At 38.6% G+C, this 18,666-nt stretch overlaps 1 long non-coding RNA gene across 1 annotated transcript in view; it reads left to right on the top strand.

Moving 5' to 3' along the window:
• The window catches only part of LOC121070404, a 68,040-nt gene that overhangs the window by 1,844 nt on the left and 47,530 nt on the right, over window positions 1-18,666 (top strand). Inside the window, exons 2-4 of the long non-coding RNA XR_005820053.1 lie at window positions 2,230-2,281; window positions 4,471-4,616; window positions 18,078-18,200. This is a non-coding gene — a long non-coding RNA (uncharacterized LOC121070404). The remainder of the gene's footprint in view (window positions 1-2,229; window positions 2,282-4,470; window positions 4,617-18,077; window positions 18,201-18,666) is intronic.

Raw genomic sequence — 18,666 nt, 5'->3', positions numbered from 1 at the left:
CTCATTTAGTTTGAAAGAGAAATTTATGTGTATGTTTCAGCTTCCAAGAAGTGTTAGCTGTTTTCTTGTATTAGCACATTCTTCCTTGTCAATAAAAACACACATAGTTATTCCCATTTCAGCACATATTAACCCCCCTGTTGGAGAATGGTTCCCCACAGCATCACAGCTCAGAGAAACAGGTGTTTGACTAATGTTCAGTGAAGATGAAAACATTTTCTGACAGATGTTCAGAGAAAAAAAAAATCATTATTGCTGAGTAATTACAAATTAATTGAATTTTGCTTTAATTGTGCCTTAATCCATAAGTGTCATAAGATGGTAAAGCTATAAGAAAAGTCCTGATTGTCATGCATATCTGTATCTCAATGGTCCACTGTCTATACTTAAGTGCAATATGGTTAGACATATTTCAGATAGTTTTAATACACCATTGAGGATAACAACAGCGATCTAACCATAGTAAAGTGAAACTCCTCATAACCTAATTAAGCCTTCATTCAGCTTAACCCTAGATTAAACATATCTGTCCAACACTGAAGTCATAATTGTAATGCACTTGATACATTCAAGATCTGGCTAGTTGTTCTTTTGAGAACTCTCTTGAAGACTAAGACTAGTGTGAGACACTTTTTATTTTTAAACTCCTAATGGCTATCAAACATAAGAAAAGCTTTCTGGACCATCCAAAAATGCCTATCTAATAGTGTTTAAACACTCATTAAATATGCTTATCATCTAGAATGGGGAGCCTTATTGAAGTCAGTTCAGAATTTTAGCCTATTCTGCTGGCAAGCTATTATATTCTGGAAAGGATAGGTTATTTGCATATCAAAACCACAGGGAAAGCTTTTGTTTACTTTTTTTTTTTCACTAGAAAGGAAAATAGCATCTTAGCAGATGAACTCAGCAAACAGCATTGTGTCCTGGGAAGGAATCCTAAGTGAATATTCTGTTCCAAAAGTGGAAAATTACCCAACTCAGTTTATTTGTGACAACTGCCTCCATATCAAATAAATTGTAAGGGTGGAGTTAAGACTGTTTAGTTGATGCTTTAATTTGGATTGAGTAGAATCTTCTTCCACGTTTGTACTTCATTCTAGAACAGGATTTTTCTCTTAAAACTGGATGGACACTGCAAAACTGATAATAGTGGAAAAAAAGGTTAAGCTACTACTTTAATTATTGAGACTGGTACACAAAGCTGATTATACGCTGGAAATAGGATGAAAGGATTATTTTTATCTAGTGACTTTTCATAAATAAAACTGCAGACAAGACTAAGTGTAGAGTATAGAAAGCAACCTACTCAGTGTTTTGAGTATGAAGGAAAAAAAAATTAACAGATTTTTTTTTTTTAAGTAAAAAGATTTTCTTCCCTAACCAAGAGATGTATATTGAAGCTTACCTGTGTGGGTATAAGAGAGACCTTAACAATCTTGAAGGTCTTCAGAAACAGGCCAGGAAGGCTGCTAACAGCTGTTGAGAACAATGTCAGTGGCTTTAAATTTACATTTAAAATAAAGCAAAAAAGGGGCAATAAACTAAGTGGAACATTGCTCTGTGTTTAAAATATCTGTCCTAAGGGAAGAGGCAATATGGATAAAATAACAGTGTTAGGTCAGAGGTTGGACTAGATGATCTTGTAGGTCTCTTCCAACCTAGATGATTCTGTGATTCTGCGATTCTGTAATATATTTCTAGGAAAAAGAGTCACAGTTGAGTTGGAGGGTTTACTGCTTTTCAGAAGGAAAGTAGTCTAGACATATGTTGACCTGAGCTAGTGAGTACATGATTCTATATAACTTATTTGCTATGTTTTCAGTATTAGAACTGTATAGAATATTTTCAAAGAGCAGTGTGAAAATTTAGGAAGAGGAAGATATAGCCTCAGGAAAACCTGTTGGGTTCATAGAGAAGTTGGAGACAGGAAAGGAAGTCCTGAGAATTAAGATAAACGAAACAAAAGTGAGCACTTAAAGTTGTGATCTAGGGTCATATATTATTGTGAAAATTTGCAAGTAATCAAACCTCAGATAAAATAAATATCAGGAGCTTAAATTTTTAATGAGTATAAATAATAAATGCTGGTAGTTTGAAATGGTAGAAATTTACTGAAAAATTAAATGTGGTCACATAAGCTGTAATATTTCTATGTTATTCATTAACAACTGTGTTCAGTGAAACACTTGCAGCAGCATAGTCAATTTTTTTTCTAATGATCCACAGCTTCAAATCACAGAAGAATGAGGCTGCAACTTTCAGGCAGAATTCTGAGAAGGTAGGTGTGGTCACTGGGTCACCAGTGAGTGTTGGTGTCTAGCACCTTTAATCTTCAAATTCAGTTGTTGATATCAGTGTTGATGAATATAGAGTGTAAGCAGTGGCTAAGTGGTCATGATTCCTAATATTTACCTACTTGATCATACTGAACCCACTAGTAACAATGAAAGATTCCTGTGAAATGCCTGATAGAATCTAAGCAAAGAAAACATATTAGGGAGAGGCTTAGTAGAAAATGCTATTTACACTAATTTAGGCAAATTTGCATTTGTCTCTGATTTTGAAACAGATGCTGTGAAGGTTGACTGGATGCATACTTTTTTTTTTCTTTCTGTCACACAGCTCAGAATGTGGATAATACGCATTGTCATATACAAGTATTACAACTTTTGATACATCAGTGAGTGAAGTCCTGGCTTTATTAATAGCAACAGGAATATGTTGAGTGAAGTTAGATTTTCATGTAAGCTTTTTTTCTGTATGTTCTTTCAGCTGCTTTTCTGGGGAAAAAAAGTAGGGATTTTCTATTGTGTATCCCACTGAAAGCGTTAAAGGTACTTGCAAGGTTGCTTCTGATGTGAAGTGCAGACAAACCTTTCCAGATAAATACCTCTAAGTAAAATCAAATATAATTTACTTTTCTTTGCTAAGAATCTTGTAATCAAAGGTAATAAATAAGATTAGATCCCTTATGCTTGTATAGGAGCTAAAATACTGAACAAGTACAGCTCTTCTGCCATTTTGTACATATAAGACAGTCGCAGCAGTGGTTTTCAGCTGTGCTGAGAGATGCTTTTCCTACCCTAAGTTTGAGAATGGGAATGCTTCATGCATTAGATTGATTTGAGAAGAAAGTTTTGTTGTTGTTCTTATTTTAATTTTCTTGAATTCCTATTAATGTGCCATTCTTGAGATTAAGCATTAAAATATTAACCTTTGGTTTTATAATTCCCCTGATTTTTGTATCCATAGCTTAATGAATAGCTGTCCTCTGAGCAAATGTCACTTTCATCAGTGCTATTGAGACTGACTGCAACTACTTTGTTTTTCAGTCTTGGAGGATGTAAAGCATCTGTAGTAGCCACCTAACAGGAGACAGTTTGTTCTGTCTGTATCAGAGTTGATCCTATTCCATCTGAGACACTAATAAATGTGAAAATTTAATGAAGTGCAGAAAGAAGAGCAGTGCTATAAACATCATTATCTACCTGTGCCTGATATATCTTCTGTTTCTGTTACAAATCTGTTCATTTTTTTCCCAAAGTCAGCTAGAAATTGTCAGTGAATTGAAAAAAGAATCAAAAAAGTACCTTGTTGATTCCAACAGTCTGAAACTTAAACAAAAGCTCTCGTAAATACTCAAGATAGTGTGATAGTGCCAAAATATTTCTGACCTATTGAAGTTTATTGTCTTGAAAGTTAGTGATATTCTGTTTTTGTTACAAATCTTTCCCCTTTCAGTGTTTGTAATGTAAATGTTTTGAGTCACATAGTTTACAAAATTAGAGTTTGCATGATATAGAAAGGACCTTGAAACTGTACACAGATATTTAATTCCTTGTATTTATTCCCCATGCTGCATGTGTTGGCGTATAGGTTAACCCTCTCAGTACTTTCAATAAGAGCTGAATTTAGGACTATCTTTCCAGATGCCCTTACAAATGCATGAGGCTGAGTAGATATGCCAATCAGCACAATGTCTGTACCAACTCCATTAAGAAGGCAAGATGTGCAATTTGTTCTTTAAATGCAACAGTGAAAGATTTCCCTCCAGAATGCACCATAAACACTTTATACACCTTTATTCCAATTCCATTGTCATTTTCAGATCTTTGTATGGTTCACAGGGCTGCATAACGAATACCTGTCCAATAGGACTTTAATTGATGGGACAGAGATCAAGTACATCTTCTGACTACTGTTACCAGAGTCATACAGAAAGGGGCTATTTTGGAGGGCTTTTAGTGCTCTCTATGTGAGAGAAGATTAATAAGTCGCATATATGCCTAATGTTACATTTCATGTCATATAAACAAAGATATGTAGATGAGAGTTTTTCGAGACTAAGTTATCTGAAAATAAGGTAATGTGTGTTTTTTTTTTTGCAGAGCTCCTTTTCTATGGGGTTCCTAGGGCATATTTTCAGATTGAACATAAAAGATAACGTTTGGCCATTTCTTTTTCAAGAAAGATCAGATAAGATGAATATCACCAGAGAGAAAGCTAAAATGATGGAGCTGAGACAGACGTGCCTATGTGAGAAGTGAATGGGAAGGAACCTGTACATGATAATGCAGTTTGAACTACAGAAAGCAAGACAATGGATGATGGAGGTAAGTCTATACGTCAAGTTGTGTGTACTTTGTGAAGCTATGAGAGTAAGCACTCTCTGAGTAATGCTTTTTTGTTGTTGTTGTTTTTTAATCCTCTCATTTCCAAAGCAAATTTTCACTGAGCAGCTGATTGAGTGTTACTTAGTTTGAGTGTCTCATTGATAAACAAATCCTTCCAGGTGGCTAAGAGCTGCTTGCTCAGAACTGTCAACCAATAGCATTAGCTTAACAAGATTAGATAGGATACAGTGCTGTGCTAACAGTATCGGGAAATTAGGTATTGGGAAGTGAAAATCTTTTGAAACTTTTGCTTTCTACTGCATAGAGGAATGGAAGCCAGAAAATCAAGTGTTCTCCTAATTCAGTCTTCAGATCATATATTTAAACAAAACAAAATCATTCACTGATTTTTTTGTTCAACACAGTAAATCTGTAGCAGAGGAAAAAGAGGAGAACTCTAGAAACAAGTTTCTTCAAAGATTTGATCATAAAGAATATGGAGAGGAAGGACAGAAGTAGTATCTGTTGTCATAGTTGCTAGGATACATCTGCCTGAGATCCTGAAAGGCTGTCAGGTTGGGTAGGTTATGTGCTGTTTCATTTAGCTGTGTCTAGACATTAGCAAAATTAAAAACGACACAGTTCTGCACAATAAACATTCTGTCTGTCCTGGTCTGGCCTGACATACTTCTGTTAAGTAAGCACAAAGTTTGTTTGCTGTTTTATTTATGAAGAAGGACAAAACATGTTTAGAAGATAGGCAGCAAAGACTTAGATGTAGCTAAATAGTTCCTCAAAATCTACAAAGAAAGCAGAAGAGAATTCATGGTCCATTTGATTTGTTGATTTTAATCTACAGTGGATTGACAGAATACTTTTGTCCTGCAGTGCATCTGTTAAAGAAAATATAATTGAAGAGTAAATGAAATAGATCATCAAAATCCTTCTTTCTGGTGCTTCTTCTTGGCAGATGTGCTAAATGATTATTCCTTTCTTCAGGTGATTCTCACACTATAAAAACTGACCTGCTTTTTCTTTACTACATGAACTAGGCAAATTGCCCATGCACTAGCAGAAATAAAATAGATGTCGTCTCTGAAACATTGGAATTTGTCAGGGCTATCTGGTGCTTTATTTGTGTGTGCCATAGACATTTGAATTGGCACAGTTTTAGTGATTTCACACTTCTCCTTTCTTCATAGCAAATACAATTTATATTGGAAATGAGCAGACATAGTGAGAATTAATACTGAGGCTGTATTAATCTTTAGAGTGATTATATCCAGGATTTTTTTTAACTTGTGCAACTATAGGTTCTCTAACTGTAAGCATTGCAAGCTAATTAGAATTACGTCAATAATTCTGCAGAGGGCAGAGGTTCTAATAAAGAAAATCATGGGACTGGAACATTTCTAAACAATGCTATTAAGGTTCTTCTGGCAGGACCCAGTTAATGATACAGAAAGAGGACAAAAATAGATGTTACATTAAAGTTAGAGAAGTCCAAAGCTGGGCTAAAAATAGCATATGTACCCCCCTGGAGATACTGTGGACAGATTCCTCTCTCCATCTCCCCTCTACTCTCAGTGATATTTCACTATTTTGAGATACTTTATTAAAGAAGCAACTGTGGAAATAAAAAATAACATTACCCTGAATATACTCTCTGGAGTTTCAACTGAGGGAGCTAGCTTCTTTTTCTATCCAATTCAACCCTGTTTCTTATTCATTATAACTTTGGAATTTGTAGGTGAATGAACATAGACATAATAACTTAGTGGAGTTGGTTCATTTAAATTTCTAAATTTGTTGTTTGCTATCCTCTAAAGATCAAACAAATCTAATAACATGAGTCTGAGTGATGTCAAAATATGACTCTTGCATTGCTGAAGCTGGTTATTCTTTAAAAAATACACAAGGAAAAATAATTAGCCCATGTCTAGGGACTACCACACAAATGTCCTTCAGTGAAAAATTACTTACACATTCAATATGTCTTGAAAGGCATTATTAAAACATAATACAAAAATCTCTCAGAACACTGACACATGCCAGAGGGCAGATTAATGAGAGCTGGATAGCCACATCACCTGTCTGATTTCTGTACTGAGAATTTGCTGGAGTTTTAAGAAATTGCTGGATGAGTCAATAATTTTTCATTGCCAGAGGTACAGAGTCTTAGAGTTTCTTTGACTTCCTGTTCAATATAAAGGGCAACAAGAGAAAAGCAGTCTTAGCTGCAGGGACATTTGTACCACTTCTGGCTGTAATACCAATATAGTTGTAACATTTGTCACCTGATACGGTAATTATGTGCATCTCTAAGAGGAGGTGCTTGGTTTGCTGTAGAGTATTGTGGATTCATATTCATGGTTGTTTAGAGTCAGAAAAAATATAATGGAAAATTACAATTAATTAAAAATTGACAAATAGCGTATCATGATCAAAACTGATAAGTCTCACTATTTTTCTGAGCTCTTAAATAGTTAATATGCACATACTTGTTAGAAGAGGAACACTAATAAAGCATTTCCTCTGCTGTGGTTGGTTTTTATCACAATACACTGAATTTTAACAAAAAGAAAAGAAGACTAAATAGCCTGTAGGTTTCAGTGATGCTTATTTTTAAACTTCAGATGTGTTTCAGGTACAATGCTATGAAAATATTATTTTTTCCCTCTGAGAATCACTCTGTTCTTTTTTTTTGCATTTGCTCAGCTGTTCTTAGCTTTGTGGTTGATGGAAGGGTTCCTTTACTTCTCTTCTAATTATTGACTAACGCAAACTGGTCACAATCCATAGTAAAGAAAGATTCCTGTGGAGCTGCTTGTCAGACTATCAAACTCAGCTATCATCATTTGTGATGCAAGCTGCAGGCTGGCTCAGTATCATCCTATGGCTGTCATGTTAAAAGTTTGTTTGATGCAGCACCTGAATTTTAGGTGACTTTTCTCCCAACTTTTCCCACCTAAAAGCTCATCACTTGTAGCTGGTCGTGGAAATGTTTTGACAAACTAGCAGCTAAAATCTGTCTACTACGTCTGAGTGTTGATAGGGTTGTTACTGTAAGAGGAATGGCATTAGCTACCCGGGCCTTATCTAACTGATGTGGTGATTATCAGGTGATAGAGGTGAGCACACTTTTAAGTAGAAATATTTGGGGAGTGATAGGCGATGAAACCGCTCTATTGAGTAGTTAAAGAGACTTCTCAGAGTATGTTGTGGCAGTTTAAAGTGCTGAGAATGGCAAATACGAAATATTTAATCAGCTGACTAGAGTTCTGGCCCTCATTTCTTCTGACTTACAGATGTTACTATGACGTTTTATTGAATATTCTGTATCTGAGGAGAGTCATACCTGTGTCCTACTACGCAAATAATTTTACTGAAAAAGAAAAAAAAAATAGCTGGAAAAAAGTACTGTCCTAGGCATCTGTCTCAGTAGAGGAAATACAGGCTAGTCTCCCTTCTCAATTCAAGATGCAGTTCGCCTTTGCATCTGCATTACTGGCATATTCCCATACCTTTATTTTAGAACAGAAAGTTGACACCATCATCAATTTCCTCATATTCGAGACTTGCAGATCATTTGCTGGAGCTATTAGTTTGCTGGCATTTTTGAATGGCCTTGCTTTTCTACTGTCCATTGGGGTTCTATTGTGAATCCTCTCCATGGAATTTCCTGCGTGAGTCCTGTCAGCCACCTTTTTATTTTACTACTGCTACTTTTTCTTTCTTTTTTCTTTCTTTTTTTGTTCTTTTTCTTTCCTTTTTTTTTTAAGAGTGAAAGAAAATCCAGATGCCCACAGTTGTTGAAAAAGTTTTGACCGATTGCTAAAGCTTTGATTGGATTGTTTGCTGAAGACATTTCAGATGCCAGTAACGTGACCGATAACAGAAGTTGCTATCCCTTTGTAATTCAGTTCTGTTGTGTGAAATCAGGGTATGGTTCCCTAGAAAAAAGGGGAGATTCCATCTGGAAAGAGATTCAAACTCATGCAACCATAGATACAGATTTTAATTTTAGGCCAACCTGGTCAAGTCGCTCATTGTTGCCCAGAGGCTGGAGTAGAGTGTGCCTAAGGTTTAGGCTTCTAATTTAAGGACTATTTAGGTATACCCTCATCTACAACTTCCAAAAAAATAGAACTGGCATCCTCATCCCAACTCCTCCAAAACAATGGTATCTTCCATTGTATTTGGGAGCAGAACTCATGACAGGTTTCCTCCCAGGCTTCCTCCAGTTCCTCAGTCTACCCTTCTGTCCTGCTGTCTATCCTTCTCCCATCCCCATCCCATCCCCATCACACAACACAAAATAGGTGACATGACAGCCACCCTACAACTGCAGTTCAGGTGATGGGTGCAGATTTGGCTATGTGACAAGACCATTTGTCTGTCAGACCATGTCACAGGGACATTCTCAATGCACCAATACATGTTTGCCTGTTATATGATCAACATAGTATATTCTCCATCATATCATCAATGTGGAACATGATAATATTTCTAGAGTAACTGTGGTGTAACTTTGCCTTTGTAAGGGGATGGATGGGGACGTCCAGGCCCCATTACTTCCATCAAAGCCTATATGACTTGCTTGCTCCAAAAATAACTCACCCTATTGTAGAATATTAGGTCTGCGGAAACTGTTTTCTTCTTGTATTTACTAGGAGATCTGAAGGAACTGGCTTAGGGGGAGCAAATTTATTACTGCATCTAGTTCAGTTCTTGCCTACAGAGCTTGTCTCAGGTCAATGCATACACAAATTAAAATTCCCAGATGTGACAGATGGTATTTGTTTTGGGTGAGTGTTCTCAGTTGCATGCTGTATCCCTTCAAGAAGTAATCATAAAAGGAGAGCCCTTGGAAATGACAGCAGGGGGGTGGGTGTATCTTTGGGGAGCTACAGGGCCTGTTTCAGGGAGCTGGTTCCAGGGCTGTAAGGTGTGGCAGGAGGAGAGTCCCAGTGTAGACCTGGGAGAGACAGCAGGTCTCTGAGATAACAGAATGAACTTCCTTGGGATCAGAGGAGACTGGCAAAGTTCAGTGCAGTTCAGAAAGTTACTTAGTTATCCAAAGCTATGCCTACCAGCAAGAATCTGTCTCTAGGGACACAATGGGCGGAGGGGAGAGTTGTTTATGAAACTGTTTTATTTTCTATTTGTCTGATGTATTCACTTTGAGTTTTTTTTTTACACTTTGAAAACTGGGTTACTTGTATTTTACAAGTATTTATAAAACCTGTCCCTCCTTCAGTTTAAGTGTTTTGTCTCTTAGATTATCTTGCTGTAGAAAAAGGTCAAGGCAGATTCAGGTCAAAGCTCCAACCAAGCTTTTCTGAATATTTATCTTCATAGTTCCTGTCTGTAACGGACACCCTCAGCTGATCGTTGGTGTGGCTTGCTGGTGGTTTTGACATGATGGTATAACTGACAGTAATTTTCCTGAAAGTGAAATGTTTAGCAGGTAAGTGCTTCCTTCTATACCAACATTGCATCTTATTTCATTAGCCCCTACAGAAAATGCACATTTTTTCTTTTCTGGCATCTATATTTTTCTTAGCTACTCTTCTACTTATGTGCTTAACTCTGTAAAGCGTGTGATGACTCAGCTTTTTTGAAACATGCAGTTCTTTTCTTTACGGTGCAAATAGGAAGAGACCTAAGGAACAAAAGTTGAGTTTGCATGATTGTGGGCAGCAGGGCCCTTCCTCTGCTTCACAAAATTTGCCAGGATGTGTAGATCGTGAAAGGAAATGGGGTCTAGTGTCTTAAGGGTAGGTTTCTCAGCCATATATAGGACTAGAGAAGTATTTATCTTGTCACTTAGGACTATAGTGAATTTTTCCCCAGCTTGTTCCAGTTCTTGTTGCTCAGCTCTGAGTTTTCACACTCACACTGGTTTCATTCACAGACGTGCACAATTGCACACAAGTGAGACAATCTGCATGAAAAACTCATTGTAGTTTTTTAGATCATAACATTATTTAGGGCTGTAGGCAATGTGTGGGTGGTTGCTTGTTATGCAGCGGTGCATCTTATCAGCAGGTGCCCTTGCCTTGTTCAGCAAACAATAGTTCTATTCCTTTGCTGGCAGGTGGTCTCAGAACTACAAGTGTTCAGTGCATCTGGCCCTAGTGCTTGGGAACTGCATCAGCATAAAGACTGCCATTTCTAACTACTAACAAATAAAAAAAATTAGCAGGAGAATCCTTCATGCCCTGGCTGCTTTCAATTCATGTACTATTCCTGAGCTTCTGGGCTCATTGTGTGGTGAGCCAGTTAGTGTTTGCTGTTCTCTGCAAAACTCCCTTCATAGGACCTTTCAGAAAAGTTTCTTCCTCACCTATAAGCATGTATTTACTGGGCTTTTCTCATCTAAAGAAAATATGGCAGGAAGATAAAAAATTAAAACTATAAACCCCCATAATAAAGAAACAAAAGGCAGTGAGTAAATCATCACTGTTGTTTATTGATTCAGAGAGGTGGGCCAAAATTAAGAGAGTATTTCACAGTCATTGTCAGTCTTAAGGTTGACAAGCTATAAGCCAAGGATATAAAAGGCACATCCAAACATTATGACCATGATCTCCAATCCAAGAAGGACCTGGAAGATGTTATAAAGACATGACAACTGCTGTCCTTGTTCGTCATGGCCAGACTACTTGGTGCTTGTGAATATGAAAGAATGAGCTTAAAAGAATGAGATAAATCTATGAGAGAATGACTGTGAGTCAGTGAAATGAGTTTTGACTGAAATAAAATTCCCTTTCCTTACTTTTTGGTTTCTCACTGAGTTTATTCATACTAGTTGTCCAACACCAGCCCCAAATTCAGAAGCACAAAACCATGTTTACACTGTATTAGTAACACTGATGTTATGACATTTAGGGGAGGCAGGAGAAGATGCTCATAATGTTTGAATATTTTGTATTTGTAATGGAAAGCTTAAGAATGAAGGGGGAGGAGATCATTATTAGTCCTTTCCTTGACATGTCAGTAGGCAGTTAAGGAGGTCCTGTCACAACTCATTCAACATTAAAAATATATATTCTGTTGAGAGGTGGCTGCTTCTATTAACAGCAATTACAGTCAAGGGAGTTCATTTTTGGGAAGCAATGCTGCATTTCCAAAAGTGCATTGCTTACAGTTAAATGTATTGGTTTTCACAGAATCACAGAATCACAGAATCGTCTAGGTTGGAAGAGACCTCCAAGATCATCTAGTCCAACCTCTGTCCTAACACTAACAAGACCTCCACTAAACCATATCACTAAGGACTACATCTAAACGTCTTTTAAAGACCTCCAGGGATGGTGACTCAACCACTTCCCTGGGCAGTCCATTCCAATGCCTAACAACCCTTTCAGTAAAGAAGTTCTTCCTAATATCCAACCTAAACCTCCCCTGGCACAACTTTAGCCCATTCCCCCTCGTCCTGTCACCAGGCACGTGGGAGAATAGACCAACCCCCACCTCTCTACAGCCTCCTTTAAGGTACCTGTAGAGAGCGATGAGGTCGCCCCTGAGCCTCCTCTTCTCCAGGCTGAACAATCCCAGCTCCCTCAGCCGCTCCTCGTAAGACTTGTTCTCCAGACCCCTCACCAGCTTCGTCGCCCTTCTCTGGACTCTCTCGAGCACCTCCATGTCCTTCTTGTAGCGAGGGGCCCAAAACTGAACACAGTACTCGAGGTGCGGCCTCACCAGAGCCGAGTACAGGGGGACAATCACCTCCCTAGACCTGCTGGCCACGCTGCTTCTTATACAAGCCAGGATGCTGTTGGCCTTCTTGGCCACCTGAGCACACTGCTGGCTCATATTCAGCTGCCTATCAACCAGTACTCCCAGGTCCTTCTCGGCCAGGCAGCTTTCCAACCACTCATCTCCCAGCCTGTAGTGCTGCTCGGGGTTGTTGCGCCCCAGCTGCAGGACCCGGCGCTTGGCCTTGTTGAACTTCATACAGTTGACCTCAGCCCATCGGTCCAGCCTATCCAGATCCTCCTGCAGAGCCTTCCTTCCCTCGAGCAGATCGACACACGCACCTAACTTGGTGTCATCTGCAAACTTACTGAGGGTGCACTCAATCCCCTCATCCAGGTCATCGATAAAGATATTGAAGAGGACTGGCCCCAGTACTGAGCCCTGGGGGACTCCACTAGTGACCGGCCTCCAACTGGATTTGGCTCCATTCACCACAACTCTTTGGGCCTGGCCATCCAGTCAGTTTTTAACCCAACAAAGCATACGCCAGTTCAAGCCATGAGCAGCCAGTTTCTTGAGGAGAATGTTGTGGGAAACGGTGTCAAAAGCCTTACTGAAGTCAAGGTAGATCACATCCACAGCCTTTCCCTCATCCACTAAGCGTGTCACTTTGTCATAGAAGGAGATCGGGTTTGTCAAGCAGGACCTGCCCTTCATAAACCCATGCTGACTGGGCCTGATCGCCTGGTTGCCCTGTAAATGCCGCGTGATGACACTCAAGATAATCTGCTCCATGAGCTTCCCTGGCACTGATGTCAAACTAACAGGCCTATAGTTCCCCGGGTCTACCCTCCGGCCCTTCTTGTAGATGGGCGTCACATTTGCTAGCCGCCAGTCGACTGGGACCTCTCCTGATAGCCAGGACTGCCGATAAATTATGGAAAGCGGCTTGGCCAGCTCCTCTGCCAGTTCTCTCAGTACCCTCAGGTGGATCCCATCCGGCCCCATCGACTTGCGTACATCCAAGTGCTGTAGCAGGTCGCCAACCATTTCCTCGTGGATAGTGAGGGCCACATCCTGTTCCCCATCCCCTTCCACCAGCTCAGGGTACTGGGTATCCAGAGAACAACTGGTCTTGCCGCTAAAGTTTTGTAGCATTTGATTCTCATTGTTTGCTGTGTTTCTCAGCTTCAACATAGTATTAGACTGAAGTGTAGAATCCACAGTACTCAGTTTGCTTTTGGGTCAAATACTGATATAAATTAGATCTGTTCAGCCGTAGCCCTAGATTGTTCTTGCTGCTAAGCATTTGTTGAGGCTCTGAGTGTGTGTTTGTGTGTAGAAAAGGAGACATACCCACATTCAGAAACTGAAACAAGAAAGAGACAGAGGAATGGGATCTTGGAGTGGAAAACATGAACATCTAGATCACTGGGCTGCTGAATTTCCCATAAGCATGGTAGGAAGGACGCTGTTGTGGTGCTCAGCACTGGGTTTATGAGATGCTCTGTGCTCTTCACAATGTCACAGACCCCTCTGTGCCAATGGGAATTTTGCCTGCTATGAGCCATTAATACTGAGGTCACCATCTGCTTGTTTCTGCTTCTCGGAGAAGGCAAGGACTGTCTTTTTTTTTCACATTAAGTGGATCTGCAGCCAGTGTTTTCTTGTTGTTGTTTTAATATCTTTATTAAAGAAAAAGGGCCTGTATCAAATAAATAATTTGATAATAATTATACTAGAGTCTTTGTGCCCATTAGTGGTCGAGGAAAAGCTGTCAGGTTTTGTAATCCTGAAACCAGTAGTGTTTGTACAATAGAGTCTGTTGCATTTGAAAAGGTGACAGCCCAAAGTCTTTCTGTGTATTACAGCGCTGTGAATGTGCTGATGTATTTTTCCACAGGACAATATTGCCCTTAAAACATTAGTCACTGGCACTCGCATACCATCTTCTGTAATACAGGGGGCATAATGCTGCTGACTGATACAGAGAATAAAAACACACATTATATAGTAATTTGTACTCTCTTTGCATATATTTAAAACATAACCATTTTTATTTTATAAAAGTTGAATCTTGTTTGTCCAGGAGCACTAACTATAAAAGGTGCAAAGCAATTGACAATGTGTTTGTCTAAGTCAAAACATCAGTGTCTGTCATCAGCTCAGAGAGACATACAGATCAATTCAATACAGGACCAAGCACTCTTCAAATGGATATTAACTGGGAGTGCTTGAAATGTGAAATGCTGGACAGTCCTGACACTTACTCCAGGAAGGCATTAGCAAAATTGTACCTCACAGCACAAAACAAAACCAGTATTTCTGCCTAGCATGCAGGAGATCTTGATTTGTATTGCCAGTTGCAAAAATCCAAGATTCATCAAAATATCAAGGTTTTTGTGTGCTCCATCAACCCTCTGAATCTTTTGAGATACCTGCTATTTATAATGCATCTTAGTCATTAGATTGTGGAGGCTGTGTTCTAATGACTTTTAAAGTTGGAGAGTCAATGGAAATATCACAATTAACATGATAATACTTATTTTAAAACTAACCTTCTGTCAACAAAAAGCCCCTTAGAGCTGCTAGTTTTGCTTGTTGGCTGTCATGCCTCTTGTCCCAGGGGAAACCATCCCTGGCTGATTGTGCTGTGCTGTGACACTGACAGCTTTTTGCTACAGGGAATCTCACATATTTTCCCCAGGTAAAGAGACAGCAATATGATGTCATTTAAGCTGTTTTGGGGAACAGACACAGTAAGACAGGCAAACCAAAAAATGCAAATGCACAGAAGTGGAACTGTATGGCTCACAGTACTACCAAGTAGCTCTGAGATGCCTTTATTCCATTCCTGGCTCAGTCATTGTCTTATGCCATTGTGCACTACTAAATTAACCTTGTTCAGTGACTGCAGCACCATTTATAAAATGGGAATGATAATGTTTAGCACCACAAAGGGGCAGTGTAATTCTTTGCTAATTAATATTTGTAAAGTGCCAGATTCTCCATTGCTCTGCACCTTTGCAGTCATTTACATCTGTGCAAAATGAGGACAAAGTGGCTGAAAAATGCTGCTGTATTTCATACCCACTCTATGCTAGTGTGAAGGGCTGTGCAAGGATTACAGCAGTGGAGAGTCTGTCTCAAATAATTTTCAAGGTACTTTTGCCTGTAGGCATAGATCTATTAATTCAAGAGTGGAAGCATCTGTAATAGGTATTTCCAAATGTCCCCTTCTCAGACTGTGGCACACAAAATGTTAGTGTGATGTTAGTTAAGATGGAAACTTTAAGGACACTTATTACTTCACAGCAAGCTACTTGTTCGCATGTTCTTACATCCTAAGGTAGCTTAAAAAGGATGAAACCATATTCTATTTACTGTGGAAGTGTAAAAATTCATACTTTAGCATAGCTTTGCAATAACTCCTTTGTACCTTCAGATATTTTGATAAGGTTAGTGATCAAATAAATGCATACTTCTCTTGTTGCAATATTGTAGCAAGAGTTTTAGGGATGATAAAGAACACAGGAGACCAATGATCTAAAATAAGTCAAATCTTTCAGGTTTTGATCCTTTACTGTGTTTCTTTGTTATAAAAGAAGCCTTTGAAGTGAGGATACCAGGAATATTTACCTTCTGGAAATCTTTTAGGTGTCCCTGACAAATTAATAGAATCAATACTTGATCATGATTCTCTGTTAGGCAGCCTAGAAGACAGCAAGACAAGCTGCCATCTTAATTAATTGACAAAAATGAGTAAAGAAAACAGGTAACAGAAAAATCATGAAGTTACCACAGTGACGTGTCTTTTTTGTCATTTGGTGAGAAGATCTTGGCAGACCCGTTTTGGCAGGCTGACTCTAATAAATGCTGGTTTGCTATGCCTAGCCTAGCTTTTCTTGCAGCTAAACATAAAACTTCTCTTGAAATCTTACTACGTGACACATTGTAGGCCATCAGGGAATGAGCAAGGAGTGTCAGTATTGGATATGGGAAAACAAAGTTTGTTATTTACTAGCTTGTGTAGCTAGTTCTTGTAGGCTGAAGAGAGTAGGTGACTGCAGTTTTATTCCTACTCAGTTCAGATCTCATTTGCAAAATTGTGGAAAGAAGAGATTTTGTTCACTTTTTGTCTGCTTGTCCTTCTCAGCACTTTGTTTTCCATGCAGCAGTGGCCAGAATCATGTATGTGTTAATCACAAAATTGCTTTCATGCACATTCTTAATGCCTCTTTGATTATGGGCCTGTCACCAAAAGTCTAGCTGTTCAGAATACTTTCTGATTAATCATGCTCTTCTCATCAGACACTTCACTTGTAGAGTATCAGATAATGATCCTCCTCACTGAGAGTTAAAGGTTTCCCAATAAATAGAAACTGTGACTGTTGGGAACCCAGACAGTGTGGTGTCCATTAATTAAAGTGATGGGAAACTATTTGGTGGGGGGTTTGTCTCTAGAAGATTATCACATCAAAATACTCTTTCTGGTTCCAAGCCAGAAAATGTAAGAAAAACACCAGATGAGGTGATACAAAGTAAGCATAAGCATGATCAGGAAGTATGAGCCGATATTAAATGAATGCCCTACCTTGCAGGCTTTGTAATGCAGGTTTCCATCTGCTGTTTCTGCATGAAAAGAAATGTGTTTTCTTTTGACATCTGTTCTGTGTTTGTGTTTGCTCGTGGAATGCGTCATCTAACTGAAATAATCCACTCACCCTGTCATAAAGATGAGAACAGAGGCCTGCATCCTATTCCGTCTATCTTGTGGAGCCCCAGCAGTTATGTGCTATAAAACTTGTTCCTTGTCCTGTCTAGAGCTCAAGAAACAGGATTTCTATGGCTTGTCTGTAGACACTCTTCTACAGTTTGAAACTATGGGTAGTAGGCATTTTTTACTGAAGGTGAAGATTATCCAGTTAGAACATAGTACATTACTCTCTCGATATCCTTTAGTTAATAAACAAATAAATAGAATTCCAGAAGGGAAAATTGAGTGGACGCACAGGACAGGGAGGAAAGAGCAAAAATCTGTCTGCTATATAAATTTTCTGAAGATTCAGATCCTTTTGTTGTTGCCCCCAGCCTTGATATTTAGCTTCTGCAGGAATAGCTACCTGAGTTACAAAGCTGCAAGATACAGGGGCATAAAAAATCTGAGAACTCCAATTCCAATGATGTGTTGATGAACATATTAAACATTGTAGATATGTATATTATGTGTGCCTATTATATATATATTTGAAAGGCTACACATCAGTGATCAAAATAGCGATCCATCAGTGATCAGTCAACATAATCAGTGATCAGTCAACATGAATAATGGTATCAGTGTACAAGTATAGACTTCTACCAGGGAAGGTCTTTAGGTCTTGAACAAAGTGAGATTATCATGATTTTCCTCATCAAAATGAGAGTTTATCCTAGTGACCAAATTGCTGTGATTTAGCAAGTTACTGCATAGTGCCTGATTTGTTTATGAGTTCGTGCTTAGCCTGTGGCAAACAAAAAGCAAATTTAATTTTATTTAGTCAGCAATGAAGGAACCTTAAACTGAATCAGATTTCGCTCATGGTGAGAGCAGAATAAATGTAAATGCACACAGTGTGGTTCAGTTGAGTCACAGTAACCTGTTAGACCACATCAAGGTGATTATAGACATTAGTCCTTATTCTGCTCCAAAGTGCAGACCACACAGAGAACAAAGAAGCAGTATATTACTATATCTGATATAAAACTCTTGAATTTCAGGATACTGCTGCTTAGTTTCTGCTTTTCCAGTGACTTGAAACATGATAAGAAAAAAATCATTACAGACTCTGCACCTTAGCTTCTCCAAATGTTGTCTGTGGATAATAATTCTCAGCTGCCCTGGTAAGACATCTTTATATCCTCTGATTAAAGGTCAAATTTAAGGATTTGCCTTCTATAAAGACAAATTCACTCGATCTTTGTTATATATCAGATTTTTTTATGAATAGGTCCCTTAACTGAGAAAAATCCTCAATGTTATTAAGTAACTGACCAAAACTAAAATGCATCTGAAGCGTGGCTAAAACCAGATACACCCTTAATCAGATGAATGAAACTTGTTTGAGGGTAAAAATGACCCCTATATGACGAGTTAGTGTGAGACTTACACACCAGTTTAACTCCATTGAGACTTTATTTTTTGCAGTACAGTAACTTCCTGGAACCATGGCTAATCATTTCATTTGTGTTTCCTTGACCAGAGCTAAAATTCACAGGGATGGTAGCCTGTTCTGCTCTAGACACAATGATAATAATCCAGTCAAAACTAATATCCCTTCACAATAAACTAGATAACAGGATCGTCAGG

This window comes from Cygnus olor, chromosome 5 (genome assembly GCF_009769625.2).
Source record: "Cygnus olor isolate bCygOlo1 chromosome 5, bCygOlo1.pri.v2, whole genome shotgun sequence".
NCBI lineage: Eukaryota > Metazoa > Chordata > Aves > Anseriformes > Anatidae > Cygnus > Cygnus olor.
Note: the sequence above shows the minus strand (reverse complement) of the source record. Positions and strands in the feature narration are given on the sequence as shown.